The following is a 16,850-nucleotide window of genomic DNA, read 5'->3' on the forward strand; positions in this document are numbered from 1 at the left end:
ACAAAAATTTTTGGTTTCGGTTTTTGGGATGTTACAGTTTGGATGGTCCGCTCACTCTGGCCATAATTATGCGGGTGATAAGCAGTGCTGAAATGTAACCTCGTGCCCAATTCCTCGTGGAACTTCTGCCAGAACTGGGAAGTGAACCGAACATCTCGGTCTGAAACAATAGAGATCAAAACCCCATGATGAGCAACGATCTCCCAGACATACACATTGACCAACTTTTCGGCCGAAGAGCTCTCCCGGATGGCCAAAAAGTGGGCACTCTTGGTCAATCTATCCACGATGACACATATAGCATCAAAACCCTTGGTCGTCTTCGGCAACTTAGTGATAAAATCCATGGTGATCTGTTCCCACTTCCACATGGGAACCTCCATAGGTAGCAGATTGTCATGCGGCCTCTAATGCTCGGCCTTGACCATCTTCAGGTCAAGCACCTCTCGACATACCATGTTATCTCGACATACTAGTTCTCTTTCCGAACTCCCTCTACCTGGGCCTCCATAATCAAATCTATAAGAAAAGAATCAACAGATATCATCATACACATCCCCCCAATTGAAGACCTAGCCGAGTTGCGGTTCAATGCGTCCACTACCACATTCGATTTACCCAGATAGTAAAGGATCTCACAGTCATAATCTGTGACCACGTCCAGCCACCTACACTGCCTCATGTTCAGGATCGACTGATCAATAAGATGTCTTAAACTCTTTTAATCCATGTAAAAAGTACAACGGACCCCATAAAGATAATGTATCCAAATCATGAGGGCAAACATCACTGGCCCCAACTCCTGGTCATAAGTAGGATATTACGTCTCATGCTGCTTCAGCTATTGCGTAGCATAAACAATCACTCGTCCTCTATGCATAAAGACCGCCCCCAAATAGGTGATGGATGCATCATAGAATACCATAAAATCCTCGATTCCCTCCGAAAGCGTCAGTACTGGGGCCTCACATAGCCACCGCCGAAGAATCTCAATTGCCGACTGTTGCTCAGGGCCCCATCGGAAATCTACTCCTTTCCTTGTCAGACGATTGAGGGTACCGCACTTGGAGAAATCCTAAATAAATCTCTGATAGTATCCAGCCAAACCCAAGAAACTCCTGATCTCTGAGGGAGATCTTGAAACCTCCCACTGCATCACAACCTTGATTTTGGCCGGATCAACCAAAATTTCGTCTTGGTTAATGAGATGTCCCAGGAACTGGACCTCTCATAACCAAAACTCACACTTCAAAAACTTGGCATACAATCGTTCCCGCCTTAACACTCCCAAAAACTCTCGAAGGTGCTCCTCGTGTTGCTCTCTGGTCTTGGAATACACCAAGATATCATCAATAAATACAATGATAGATCGGTCGAGCATAGGCCTGCACACCCAATTCATTGAATCCATAAACACAGTAGGGGCATTGGTGAGCTTAAATGGCATCACCATGAACTCGTAATGCCTATAACGAGTATGAAATGTGGTCTTCTCCACGTCCTTCTCTCTCACTCTCACCTGATGATACTGAGACCTTATATCGATCTTGGAGAATTAAGATGTACCCTGTAACTGATCAAATAGGTCATCAATCAATGGAAGGGGATACCGGTTCTTCACCGTTAACTTGTTCAACTCCTGGTAATTAATTCGCATCCGTTGTGAACTTCTTCTTGACGAATAGTATCAGCGCTCCCCACGATGAACTTCTCGGTCTGATGAACTGCTTGCCTAACAGCTCCTAAAGTTGAGAGGACAACTGTTGCATCTCAGACGATGCCAAGTGGTATGGTGCCTTGGCAATCAGAGTTGTACCTAGCACTATATCAATCCTAAAATCAACCTATCTCTCGGGAGGCACACCAATAACTCCTCCGGGAAAACATCGACAAACTCCCTGAGGACTGGTACCTCTGAAACTAAATGTTGCTCCCTGACCTGAGTATCAACCACATAATCCAGATAATCCGCACACCCATGCTGAATGTATTGTTGATCCTTGGCTGTTGAACAAAACCCTGAACCAACCCTGGTACCCTCTCCATAAATAACCAGTTCTCCCCCACTTGGGTTTCGATTTACCACTCATTGACCCTCATAATCGATCATAGCACTGAACTTGCTCAACCAATCCATCCCCACTATCACGCACATATCCCCCATGGGGATAGGGATCAAATCAATCGGATAGGGCACCTCAAAAATCTCCAATACACAACCCCGATTCACTCTGGATGCAGAAACCTTGTGTTCGTTGGCAATAGAAACCCATAACGGACACTCTAATTCACTAAGGGACTTACCAAAATCCCTACTAAAATATTAAGACACAAAGGAATGACTCGCGCTAGAGTCAAATAACACAAGAGAGCAGGCAAAGAGCTCACTAAGAACGTACCTATCAGAAGCATAAACATAAGCATGCCATAAAATAATTAACAGAACAATAAATAGAAACATATTGGTCACAACGTTTGGTACTGATCTGGCCTCCTCGGCAGTGAGCTGAAAAGCACGGACCCGAGCCCTTGGGGGCTCCACCCTCCATTGGCACCCATCGGTGATCCTCATAATGGTCGGCGTCAGGGCATGCGCTAGCTTGGCGGCGAGCAATGGACGATTGATCCTCATATAGACAACCTGATCACAGTCGTAGCAAATCTTGGTACTCGGTACAGGGGCCGGTTGGCGACAATCCCTGAGATAGTGGCCCTCCTTGCCACATTTGTGGCATCCAGAAACAATTCGACAAGAACCCTCATGCACCTTGTCGCACTTACCACAAGTGCAGCCCCTCTGACTCCCAAATCTAACTTCAGTGGCCCTGAAATGTGTCAATGCACACTGCGACTGCGTCAAGGCTTGCCTCTGCTCCCTCGTTTGGAGCTCCATTTCAATCTCACGCCATCTCGCGGCCTCCTACAAATCGAGGAGTGATCCATAGCATTAAGTAGATACGAACTGGCAGATGTCCTTCATTATCATGCTCAAGTACCGAGTCATCTGAGCTTGCTCAGAAGCAACATACTCAGAGCAAAACATAGTTCTCTCTGTAAACATCTTGGTGATCTCTGCCACTGACTCTGTCCCCTACCTCAAATTCAAGTACTCGTGGGCTAGCCTCTCCTACTCTACCAAAAGAACATATCTCGAGTGGAACATATCAGAGAACTGCTCCCATAAAACTGCAACTCGCTGCTTTGGGGTATATGAACTAGTAACCAACCTCCACCAATCCTTCGCTCCGGACTGAAAAAAGGTTCAGAGCGCACTTGACCTTCTGGTCAGCTGGGCAAGGGCAAGTAAAGAAAAATCCCTCGATTTGAGACATCCACCTCATGGCTATGATCGGATCCTGAACTCCATCAAATATTGGGGGCTTCGTATTGTCGAAGTCACGGCACTGGAAGCCTCTCCCAGCAGCAGTAACAGCTGCAGAGGCTATAGCAACAGCACTCTCTGAAAATGAAGCATACCAAACGTCAAAGAACTCCATCATAGCGGTCTTGATAGACCCAAACAACTCCAGTATCCGCTCCCAGACAATAGAAACAACCTCCTCCCAAATGATCTCCCTAACCTGATCCTCAGTCATTGATGCGCGCAAATATCTACACCTAATTTTATATTTTTAACCTAACTAACTTAACTAACTAACTTGCACCTAGGTAGTGTACCTAGTCAAATTATAGAATAGTCGGGTAAGTCGGGTGTCGATCACAGGGAACGGTTTCGACTAAATAATCTATCTACTACTAAATTAACCTAATTATTAACAATGAAATGGAATTTATCTAATTTTTCAATTTTATATGAACTTAACTTTTTGACACAAATTCAATCAATTACTAAAAATACTCCCATTTAGTTCGAATCCACTTCTTCTTTCTGGTTAGCAAACAATTATGGATTATCAAAGTTGGTTATCTAATTTTATATTATATTAGTAATTTAAGTCTAAATTTACCAATATTTAACTTATTCATGTAAAACTATGCATGGTCACACACAATCAAACAAAGAACTAGTTATGATTATGAATAAGCTATGTAAGATTTATTAGGCAAACATAATTATGGTCATAACATATGCTCTCTAACACAGCTAAATGTAATTGCTTCAATTACTTACCTAAGATTTGCTCGATCCTTGCTCCAGCAATTTAATGTTCACTAAATCACTAGGTGTCAAGTTCATGTAAGTTAATTATCACTAAGCTACACAGAACATGAATTCAAGTAACTAAAGAATTGAATATTATCATGCTAGGATTTAACAATCAAACACAAGCTCAATACCGACTAATTAAATCACTACTAGAAAAATAGCCTTTTACGACGTGCAATGTGTGTTGTAAAACTCTCATACGATATGAAAATGTGTGTCAAGGAAGGCCCTATCATAACGAGAGACGACACGCTTTTGCGCGTCGTCTATAGACGACGCGCATTTACGACACGCATTTACGACACATAATGCGTATCAAGGAAGGCCCTGTCATAAAGGAAGATGACACGCATTTGCGTGTCGTCACCTTACGACGCACATTTAGAACACGCGTTATGTATCATTAAATCCCATGTCATAAATGAAGATGACACGCATTTTCATGTCATAAACATCAGCAACTATTTACAATATGCATATACGATGTGCCTTTACGATACTCTTATACGCATAATGCAAAAATATAGAAAATATATATATATATATATATATATATATATATATATATATATATCAAAACAATCAATTTCATCCAATAACATCATGTCAAAAAGTTATAATACATTGATATTAAAGTGATCTGATTGTACATTGTTATTAAGAGGTTTTCCCTAACTATATAACCTAATACTATATTGCTATTAAGGGGCGCCTTCTTGTTCCAGATATCATGTCAAAAAAATCCTCAATATCATTGGTTTGCCACCTGGTGTACTGGGCTGCTGTCTGGGCGTGGATGACAAGTAATGACTTGAATTGAAAACTTATGGTTGTTGTGTAAACATAAAAATATAATATATTAATATATACAAACGACTAAGTAAAATATAAAAAAGAAAAAGAAAAAGAACTTACCACAAATATATACTCATCATTTCTTCCTATTATTTACAACATAATATTTTCATTTTTTTTCTTATTATATCTTCTAACCCATTCCAATGTCCCAACATAAACTATCTTCTTCCCAATTGAGGCTACTACACTGGAACCAGGTTCCTCCATATATGTTCCATCATCAGCCTGCATACCATTAACAAATCAATCAATCATACTTATAAAAAGAAAAAAAAAGTAGTGATTTCATTTCAGTAAGGGCAAAACAGTAATTTTTATAAGGTACCTTTACATTGGCACATCTAGCAACCTTAGTAGCTTCCCGAATATCTTTTCTAATTGGATGTATTGTATTAGATTCAACAGCAACAGGTAACTTCAAAACATCATTTTTAGACCATGTTTCTGTTGAACTTAGCCTGCATTATATTTGTTTATATTAAACTTTGTAAAATTATAATTTAGACGCAAACTAAAAGATTAGAACTTAACTGTAATTCTGAATATTCTTGGGGTATTTTTGTGACAACACGTTTACCGATTGTTAATGTCCTTGTTTTGTCAAAAACAATTGTATTGACTTGAGAGAATTTTTCTAATTAAAATACTTCCACCATGTAAAAAGTAATCCTCTTGTAGTGCCAAGTGAAGTTCCCACCTACACAATATATATATAAATATCGAGGGTATTTTAGTCTTTTAAATAAAATAAAGGAAATATATAGGACAAAAGGGTTTACTAGTACAACAGTTGGTGTTGCTAAACCCAATGCACATGGACAAGCAACAACCTAAATACAGTTACAAATAACATACATTATATATTCAGATACCAAAAATCAACTATACTCAGATACCAAAAATGTAATTTACAAAAATTATATATTCTTTGAAAATGAAACTATCATTACCCCTGGAAGCTTAGTGACAGGGAGTGGCTCCCCGGTGAAACTTGAATCGTCCACTATGCTTTTGCCAGCTGTCACTATACCATCAGCAGGAACATGATCCTGAATAATAATAAACATAACATTTTGTAAATTAATTAAATTTATAAAAGTATTATATATTATAAAAGTTAATAACTTTTTACTTACTCCAGGTAGTACATCAGTTTTATCTCCAACAAAAAGATTGTCACAAGGAAATCGATTGTTGAGGTTGACTTTTCAACATCACCACCTTCCACTAAAAAACGAGCTTTTGGTGGAAGAACACTAAGAATCCTTGTCATATCACTAGTTGCCTTAATCTTAGCTCTTTGTTCAAGATTCCTTCCCAATAAAACAAATGCTATCAACATAATTGGTTCTTCAAAGAACATTGTAACATCCCGAATTTCAGAAGTATGGCTTAAGGGTTTAAAGTGTAATTTCGAAGAAGGGACTCGACTAGTAGGTACGCTTACTCACCGAGTCGGAGCGGGTTTGGGTCGCGAATTAAGTGACCGACTCGCTGAGTCGGAAGCTGGACTCGATGAGTTGGTGCTGGAATGAGAAAATCCTAATCTTAGGGTTTGCACCCTATTTAAAGGACTTTATGTCCTTCTCCCAGCCTCCTAATCCCCCTGAGAGTTCTAGAAACCATAATCTTCGTGTGAGACTTCATTGTTGAGGAGTTTGGAGCTTGGAAGAGGAAATTGGTGGAAAGAGCTTGAGGAATTAAAGGCTTGCTGCAAAGGAGTGGTGTAGATGAAACATCCCAAAAATACGACCCGAAAATTTCATTTTTAATATAACAAAAATCATAAAAGTGAGTATCATATAATAAAACCATACGTTGCGTATCTCAAACCATACTAAAATACTGTGAGAAAAACTGTGTCACAACTGTATCAAAACATATCTAAGAAACTGAATCAACTCCCAAGACAAAAACTAAAGTTGTGGTGTGTGCGATGCCATCATCCCGAGCTCTTCCCTTTATTTGCGGAAGTACCTGAAACCAAAACTGAAACCGTAAGCACGAAGCTTAGTGAGCTCCCCCAAACTACCACATATCACGCAATAACAAATAAAGCACATACTGGGCCTTGCCCACTGCATCGGACCGAAGTCTGGAACTAGCTACATCAGACCGAAGTCCGAAACTGACTACATCGGACCGAAGTCCAGAACTGACTGCATCGGACCGAAGTCTGGAACTGACTGGGACCTTGTCCCCTGCATCGGACCGGAGTCCGAAACTAGCTGCATCGGACCGAAATCCGGAACTGACTGAACATAGCATAACATAAACACGTATCTGCTAACATAACACATATACTGCATTGGACTGAAGTCCAGAACACATAACACAAAACATGCTTGAATCACAAAGACATCAAACACTCTAACTACTGCATCGGACTGAAGTCCGGAACTACTGCTAACTAAACGGGCCGGCATTGTGGCCGTAGACCCGTTCCTACTGGAAGGAAACTCACCTCGTGAATTGGCTGCTAAGTGTATGGTTCTGGAAGCTATCTGTTGCTGCTCCGGTATCTCCCCAGCTACAATTCCATAAACACACTCAATCAAATACTAATAACTGAATTGGGGTAAAATGACTCTTTTACCCCTGGTCAAAGTCAACTCTCCCGGTCAAAGTCAACCTATAGTTGACCTGACTCGCCGAGTTGGGCCGCCAACTCGCTGAGTCTCTATTCTCACTTCTCAACCCTACTCACGGCTACTCGTCGAGTATGGCATCAACTCGACGAGTTCCCTTTCGATTCTAGAACTCAGGCTATCTGCATCCGACTTGCCGAGTCGTATGAACAACTAGACGAGTTGTTCTTGAGCTAAGAAGATTGTCTTGGACTCGCCGAGTTGTATGAACAACTCGTCGAGTCCCTCCATTACTGAGTCTGACCTCCAACTCACTGAGTCCACTCTACTACTCACTGGTCCCCACTCGGCATCACTCAAAAGAGGAAAAATCGGGGACTCGCGACTCGACTCGCCGAGTCACATGCATGCAGCTACTCTAAACTCGATTCTGCTTGAATCCAGTGCATAAAACTTATAGATCTGGGCTCCCTAAGCTCGATTAACACCTAAAGGTTCTATCTTTACGTGCCCATATGCACCCATGAAGATTAAGCGGCTCAAAAATCATAATAAAGGCTAGATCTAGGGTTCTCAAGCAAAGAAACTTCGAAAAGGCACTAGATCAGGGCTCTAACACTCCTAAATGAACAGATCTAGGGATATCTCGACCCAACAAGGCATCAGTACAACTATAAAGCTTGGAAAATACATTTAACTAGCCTTAGAGGTGTTCTAATGGAGGTTTTAAGCACAAAACAGGATAATTCCAAGACATACCTCAATGAACTCTGACTTTGGACTTGGATCTTTGCTCTACTCTTCCTCTTTTTGGTCATTTCTTCTTTTTCCTCTTCAATCCTTCAAGAATCCACAAAAAAACACTTAGATCATACAAGGAATGGTTTAGGGTTTCTCACAAGCTCTCTGAGGGTGAAGGAGGTGAGTTTGGGGCACATAACATTGCTTAAATAGTGAGCAAACCCAGAGATTTAGGGTTTCTTCCTGGCAGGCGGACTCGCCGAGTCCTGAATATGGACTCGCCGAGACGCCGACTTACACGTGCTCGAAATCCCGTCCCTACTCGACGAGTCGGACTATAGACTCGCCGAGTCCCTCTTGAAAACTTCTAAATAAATACCATGGAAGCAACATACTAGAGACGGGTCGTTACAATTCTCCCCCACTTGACTCAGACTTCGTCCTCGAAGTCTGCTATGACTGAATCTGCAAATAACTCCGGGTAGTGCTCTCTCATCTCCTCCTCAGCCTCCCACGTCCACTCAGACCCCTTCCGGTGCTACCACTGCACCTTCACTAACTTAAATACCTTGTTCCTCAAGGTCTTTGTCTTCCGGTCCAGAATCGCGACCGGCCTCTCAATATAATTCAGGCTGCTATCAACCTGAATATCTTCTAAGGGAACAACTGCTGACTCATCCACCAAACACTTCCTCAAATGAGACACATGGAAAGTGTTGTGGATCTAGCTAAGCTCTGCTGGAAGATCTAACCGATAAGCAACATGACCCACTCGGGCCAAAACCCTAAAAGGACCAATGAACCTGGGGCCCAGCTTTCCCCTCTTCCGAAACCTGATGACACCCTTCCAAGGTGAGACCTTCAGAAGGACCATATCGCCCACCCGGAACTCCAAGTCTGAACGCCTCCTGTCGGCGTAGCTCTTCTGCCGACTTTGCGCAGTCTGCAGTCTACTACGAACCTGCTGAATCAACTCCGTCGTCTTGAGCACCACCTCTGTGCTACCAATGACTCGCTGACCGACCTCGCCCCAACAAATTGGGGTCCTGCACTTCCTCCCATTAAGCATCTCAAAGGGAGGTCGATCAATGCTCGCATGATAACCGTTCTTATATGAAAATTTCACTAACAGAAGATACGTATCCCAACTGCCACCGAAGTCTAGGACACATGCCCGGAGCATGTCCTCGAGAGTCTGAATCGTCCTCTCGCTCTGCCCGTCCGTCTGAGGGTGGAAAGCGGTGCTGAAATGGAGACGAGTACCCATCTTTTCGTGAAACCTCTTCCAGAATCTGGATGTAAAACGGACGTCTCGATCTGACACCACCGATACCGGCACTCCATGACGTGCCACTACCTCCCGCACATAGATATCGGCTAACTTTTCCGCCGATATACTCTCCTGGATCGGTATGAAATGAGCACTCTTCGTCAACTGATCCACTATTACCCAAATCGAATCTACCCCACGTGCGGTCCTGGGAAGCTTGGTGATAAAATCCATGGTGATGTCCTCCCATTTCCACACGGGAATGTCTAACGGCTGCATCTTGCCGTGAGGCCTCTGGTGTTTTTCCTTGACCTTCCTACAGGTCAGGCACCTCTCTACATACCAGGCGACATCCCGCCTCATGCAGGGCCACTAGTAATCGGGTCGAAGATCTCTATACATCTCCGTCGCCCCTAGGTGGATAGAAAATCGAGACTTATGAGCCTCGTCCATCAGCACCTGCCGTACTCCGCCTCAGTACGGTACCCACACTCTCCCATGAAGGGTCAACAACCCCCGACTATCATAATCAAACGAAGCTACTCGGCCCACTATCCTCTCACACTTTTGTCTTTCCTCCTTGAGGCCCTCAACCTGAGCCTCCCTGATCCGTTCCAACAAAGGAGTAGTCATTGTCATCCTCAGACATAAATCTCTGATAGGGGCTGATGTCACCTTGCGGCTTAGGGCGTTGGCCACTACGTTGGCCTTCCCTGGATGGTAAAGGATTTCACAATCATAATCCTTCAGCATATCCAACCACCTCCTCTGTCTCATGTTTAGATTCGGCTGATCCATAAGGTACCTCAAACTCTTGTGATCCGTGTAGATGGTACAACAGACCCCATAAAGGTAATGTTTCCAAATCTTGAGGGCAAAAACAACCGCCCCCAGCTCTAAATCATGGGTAGGATAGTTGGCCTCGTGAGGCTTCAACTGTCTCGAGGCGTAAGCTATCACATGGCCTCGCTGCATCAATACTGCTCCCATACCTGTGATCGAGGCATCACAGTAGACTACAAAATCCTCTACTCCCTCGGGCAGGGTAAGGATCGGAGCCTCGCACAACCTCCACCTAAGGGTCTCAAATGCTGCCTGCTGCTCAGGCCCCCAACGAAACACCACCGACTTCTTGGTCAGTCAGGTGAGCGGCACTGCTATCTTGGAGAAATCCTGAATGAATCTCCGGTAATACCCTGCCAACCCTAGGAATCTCCGAATCTCGGATGGAGACTTCGGGAGCTCCCACCACATCACGACCTCTATCTTGGCCGGATCTACTAAAATACCCTTCTTGTTAACGAGGTGACCAAGGAACTGCACCTCATGCAACCTGAACTCGCACTTGGAGAACTTTGCGAAAAGTTTCTCCCTCCTCAAAACTTCTAGCACCTCCCTCAGGTTCTCCTCGTGCTGCTCCTGCGTCTTGGAATACACCAAGATATCATCTATGAATACTATCACAGACCGGTCCAGCATCGGCCTGCATACACGATTCATGAGGTCCATGAACACGGCTCGAGTGTTGGTGAGCCCAAATGGCATCACCACTAACTCATAATGACCATACCTGGTCCTGAAAGTAGTCTTCTGCACATCCTCATCTCTGACTCGCATCTGATGATACCCGGAACGTAAATCGATCTTGGAAAACCAAGACGCTCCCTGAAGCTGGTCAAACAAATCCTCTATCCTCGGGAGCGGGTAACGGTTCTTCACACTTACCTTATTCAACTCCCGGTAATCTATACACATACGGTGCGACCCGTCCTTTTTCTTCACAAACAAAATCGGAGCTCCCCAAGGCGAACTACTCGGTCTGATGAAACCTTTGTCTAGCAGATCCTGCAACTGCGTAGACAACTCCTGCATCTCAGGGGGAGCTAACCGATACGGTGCCTTAGCTATCGGCGCCGCACCCGGAATCAGATCAATCCCGAACTCGACCTGTCTCTCTGGAGGCATTCCAGGCAAATCCTCTGGGAATACATCAGGGTAGTCTCGCACTACCGAAACATCATCTACTGCCACCTTACCCTTCTCCCGAGCATCCAAAACATAAGCTATATATCCGGTACAACCCTGCTGAAAATAGCACCTCGCTCTCGCGGCCGAACAAAAAGCTGGTCCGCACTGTGGCCTCTCGCCCTGAATCACTAACTCTCCCCCACTGGGAGTGCGAACCCTCACTAGCTGCAGCTCACAATCAATCACCGCCCCATTGCGACTCAACCAATCCATGCCTACTATAACCTTATTCCCTTGCAGGGGAATAGAGACCAAGTCCACCGGAAACTGCTCGTCGAACAACTGAAGAGAACATCCTCTATGCACTCTGGCGACCCTCACGGTCCTGTCATCTGCTATCTCGACCTCTAGTGGACAATCCAACTCCCCTGGAGCTCTACTAAATCTCTTGCTAAGCGCTAGCGATACAAACGATCGGGTAGCCCTCGAATCAAATAATACTGTAGCAGAAATGCCGTTCACAGAGAACGACCCTATACAAAACATATAACCATAAGCAATAATCAATAATAATATAGAGATGAAGGGAAGATACATACCCGTCACCACATCAGGAGTCGCTCGTGCCTCCTCTGTTGTCATTTGAAAAGCTCTACTCTTCGCCACTAGCGCCTCGGCTCGGCCCTGCCGGCCATCTGTAATCCTCAAAGTAGCAGGGGCAGGTGCAGCCACCTTCCCTGCTGCAGCTAAACTCGGACACTGGGACTTTTAATGTCCCCTCTGATTGCACTGAAAGCAAATCAGATCTGATGCTGCAATGGCGGTAGCAGGGGCCGTACAATCCCTGCTCAAATGCCCAGTCCGACCGCACTTGTAGCAGCCGGAACTCCCTGCCTTGCACACCCCATCGTGCAATCTCCCATACTTGCCACATCGACCGTGGCTCTGCTGACTCCTGGATCTGTGATCTGAAACCTTGGGCTTTTTTCCCAAACTACTTGTACCCGAAACCTCCTCCGGTTTCCTTTTCTTCTCCATCTCAAGGTCAATCTCCCTCTCCCGAGCCCTAACAGTCATGTCATCCAGCGTTTTACAGCTGGACCGGCTCACAAACTGGCGGATATCGCTCCGCAACATCTCATGATAACGGGCCTTCTTCATTTCCTCATCGGCTGTATACTGAGGAACGAGAAGAGCCCTCTCCCTAAACTTGGCGGTGATCTCTGCCACGGTCTCTGTAGTCTGGGTGAGGTCCTGAAACTCTCTGGCTAACTGGTGCACCTCAATAACTGGTGCAAACTCCGCCCTGAACCTGGTAGAGAAATCAGCCCAGGTCATGGCATCTAGCGCAGCATAATCTCCAATGGTTTGTCCGACCTCTTCCCACCAATCCTGTGCGTTGTCCTTCAGAAGACAGGACGCCAATCTAACCTTGTCCCCCTCGGGACACGTGCTCGTGCGAAAAGCGTTGGCCACATCCGCCAACCATCTAGTACTCGCTATGGGGTCCCGCGCCCTGTGGTAATATGGAGATCCACATGCCCTGAACTCCCTGAACGTAAGTGTGCGCGACCCCATCATGGCCGCCACATCGGCACGGAAGGTGCCCAACCTCTCATCCATCAGCTCTAGGATACCCTCCTTGATCGAATCGAAGATCACAGGAGTCTGCTCCAGTATGATACGAGTAGTTTCTGAAGAAAGAAACTCTGTGGTCTGCTCATCCATACGCTCGGCCCCCGAGCCTGATCCTGATCCCTCCCCGGCACCGACACTGCCGTCTGCTAGCCTCTAACGCAAAACCACCATTTTGAAACACATCATGGCAACATCAGAAAACTGAAATATCTCAAGGGATCATTGATACTACTACTAGCTTCCTGGTCTTGCCTCAGCCTTCCTTGATTCAAGTACGGATCCTCTGCTTTCAGTAGTATGGGCCCATACTACCTTCCACATCTATCCGTACTTTCCTCAAGAACTGCCTTGACTCCACCAAGTCACTACTACTACTACTGATCTCTGCTACTCTCATCCTAGGCTTGCCCTAGGGAAATCTCTGACTCCACTCAAACCAATCCTCAACTGCCGAAGGCCTCCTTGTAATGCTAACTAGCCATCACCTGAATACCATCACATGTGATGAGGATCAGATAATCCTTCGAGTAAAAGACTCGTCCCTACAACGGTTGGACTCAAACAAGAGCTGCGCAATAACAAATAAAGCACATACTGGGCCTTGCCCACTGCATCGGACCGAAGTCCGGAACTAGCTGCATCGGACCGAAATCCGGAACTGACTGAACATAGTATAACATAAACACGTATCTGCTAACATAACACATATATTGCATCGAACTGAAGTCCAAAACACATAACACAAAACATGCTTGAATCACATAGATATCAAGCACTCTAACTACTGCATCAGACTGAAGTCCGGAACTACTGCTAACTAAACGGGCCGACATTGTGGCCGTAGACCCGTTCCTATTGGAAGGAAACTCACCTCGTGAACTGGCTGCTAAGTGTATGGTTCTGGAAGCTATCTGCTGCTGCTCCGGTATCTCCCGGGCTACAATTCCATAAACACACTCAATCAAATACTAATAACTGAATTGGAATAAAATGATTCTTTTACCCCCTGGTCAGAGTCAACTCTCCCAGTCAAAGTCAACCTACAGTTGACCTGACTCGCCGAGTTGGGCCGCCAACTCGCCGAGTCTCTATTCTCACTTCTCAACCCTACTCGCGGCTACTCGTCGAGTATGGCATCAACTCGACGAGTTCCCTTTCGATTCTAGAACTCAGGCTATCTGCATCCGACTTGCCGAGTCGTATGAACAACTCGACGAGTTGTTCTTGAGCTAAGAAGATTGTCTTGGACTCGCCGAGTTGTATGAACAACTCGTCGAGTCCCTCCATTACTGAGTCTGACCTCCAACTCACTGATTCCACTCTACTACTCACTGGTCCCCACTCGGCATCACTCAAAAGAGGAAAAATCGGGGACTCGCGACTCGACTCGCCGAGTCACATGCATGCAGCTACTCTAAACTCGATTCTGCTTGAATCCAGCGCATAAAACTTATAGATCTGGACTCCCTAAGCTCGATTAACACGTAAAGGTTCTATCTTTACGTGCCCATATGCACCCATGAAGATTAAGAGGCTCAAAAAGCATAATAAAGGCTAGATCTAGGGTTCTAAAGCAAAGAAACTTCGAAAAGGCACTAGATCAGGGCTCTAACACTCCTAAATGAACAGATCTAGGGATATCTCGACCCAACAAGGCATCCATACAACTATAAAGCTTGGAAAATACATTTAACTAGCCTTAGAGGTGTTCTAATGGAGGTTTTAAGCACAAAACAGGATAATTCCGAGACATACCTCAATGAACTCTGACTTTGGCCTTGGATCTTTGCTCTACTCTTCCTCTTTTTGGTCCTTTCTTCTTTTTCCTCTTCAATCCTTCAAGAATCCACAAAAAAACACTTAGATCATACAAGGAATGGTTTAGGGTTTCTCACAAGCTCTCTGAGGGTGAAGGAGGCGAGTTTGGGGAACATAACATTGCTTAAATAGTGAGAAAACCCGGGGATTTAGGGTTTCTTCCTGGCAGGCGGACTCGCCGAGTCCCAAATTTGGACTCGCCGAGTCGCCGACTTACACGTGCTCGAAATCCCATCCCTACTCGACGAGTCGGGCTATAGACTCGCTGAGTCCCTCTTGAAAACTTCTAAATAAATACCATGGAAGCAACATACAAGAGACAGGTCCTTACAATTCTCCCCCACCTGACTCAGACTTCGTCCTCGAAGTCTGCTACGGCTGAATCTGCAAATAACTCCGGGTAGTGCTCTCTCATCTCCTCCTCAGCCTCCCACGTCCACTCAGACCCCTTCCGGTGCTGCCACTGCACCTTCACTAACTTAATTACCTTGTTCCTCAAGGTCTTTGTCTTCCGGTCCAGAATCGCGACCGGCCTCTCAATATAATTCAGGCTGCTATCAACCTGAATATCTTCTAAGGGAACAACTGCTGACTCATCCACCAAACACTTCCTCAAATGAGACACATGGAAAGTGTTGTGGATCTGGCTAAGCTCTGCTGGAAGATACAACCGATAAGCAACCCGACCCACTCGGGCCAAAACCCTAAAAGGACCAATGAAGCTGGGGCCCAGCTTTCCCCTCTTCCGAAACCTGATGACCCCTTTCCAAGGTGAGACCTTCAGAAGGACCATATCGCCCACCCGGAACTCCAAGTATGAATGCCTCCTGTCGGTGTAGCTCTTCTGCCGACTCTGCGCAGTCTGCAGTCTACTACGAACCTGCTGAATCAACTCGGTCGTCTTGAGCACCACCTCTGTGCTCCCAATGACTCGCTGACCGACCTCGCCCCAACAAATCGGGGTCCTGCACTTCCTCCCATAAAGCATCTCAAAGGGAGGTCGATCAATGCTCGCATGATAATTGTTGTTATACGAAAATTCCGCTAACGGAAGATACGTATCCAAACTGCCACCGAAATCTAGGACACATGCCCGGAGCATGTCCTCAAGAGTCTGAATCGTCCTCTCGGTCTGCCCATCCGTCTGAGGGTGGAAAGCGGTGCTGAAATGGAGACGAGTACCCATCTCATCGTGAAACCGCTTCCAGAATCTGGATGTAAAACGGACGTCTCGGTCTGACACCACCGATACCGGCACTCCATGACGTGCCACTACCTCCCGCACATAGATATCGGCTAACTTTTCCGCCGATACGCTCTCCTGGATCGGTATGAAATGACCACTCTTCGTCAACCGATCCAATATTACCCAAATTGAATCTACCCCACGTGCGGTCCTGGGAAGCTTGGTGATAAAATCCATGGTGATGTCCTCCCATTTCCACACGGGAATGTCTAACGACTGCATCTTGCCGTGAGGCCTCTTGTGTTCTGCCTTGACCTTCCTGCAGGTCAGGCACCTCTCTACATATCAGGCGACATCCCGCTTCATGCAGGGCCACCAGTAATCGGGTCGAAGATCTCTATACATCTTCTTCGCCCCTGGGTGGATAGAAAATCGAGACTTATGAGCCTCGTCCATCAAAACCTGCCGTACTCCGCCCCAGTACGGTACCCACACTCTCCCATGAAGGGTCAACAACCCCCAACTATCATAATCAAACGAAGCTACTCGGCCCACTATCCTCTCACACTTCTGTCTCTCCTCCTTGAGGCCCTCAACCTGAGCCTCCCTGATCCG

At 45.5% G+C, this 16,850-nt stretch overlaps 1 pseudogene; it reads right to left on the bottom strand.

The window, feature by feature from the left end:
• Positions 1 to 5,116: 5,116 nt before the first annotated feature.
• The window catches only part of LOC145059499 (copper-transporting ATPase PAA1, chloroplastic-like), a 29,093-nt pseudogene continuing 17,359 nt past the window's right edge, over positions 5,117 to 16,850 (bottom strand).

This window comes from Lactuca serriola, chromosome 6 (assembly GCF_051521515.1).
Source record: "Lactuca serriola cultivar US96UC23 chromosome 6, Lser_US96UC23_V15, whole genome shotgun sequence".
NCBI lineage: Eukaryota > Viridiplantae > Streptophyta > Magnoliopsida > Asterales > Asteraceae > Lactuca > Lactuca serriola.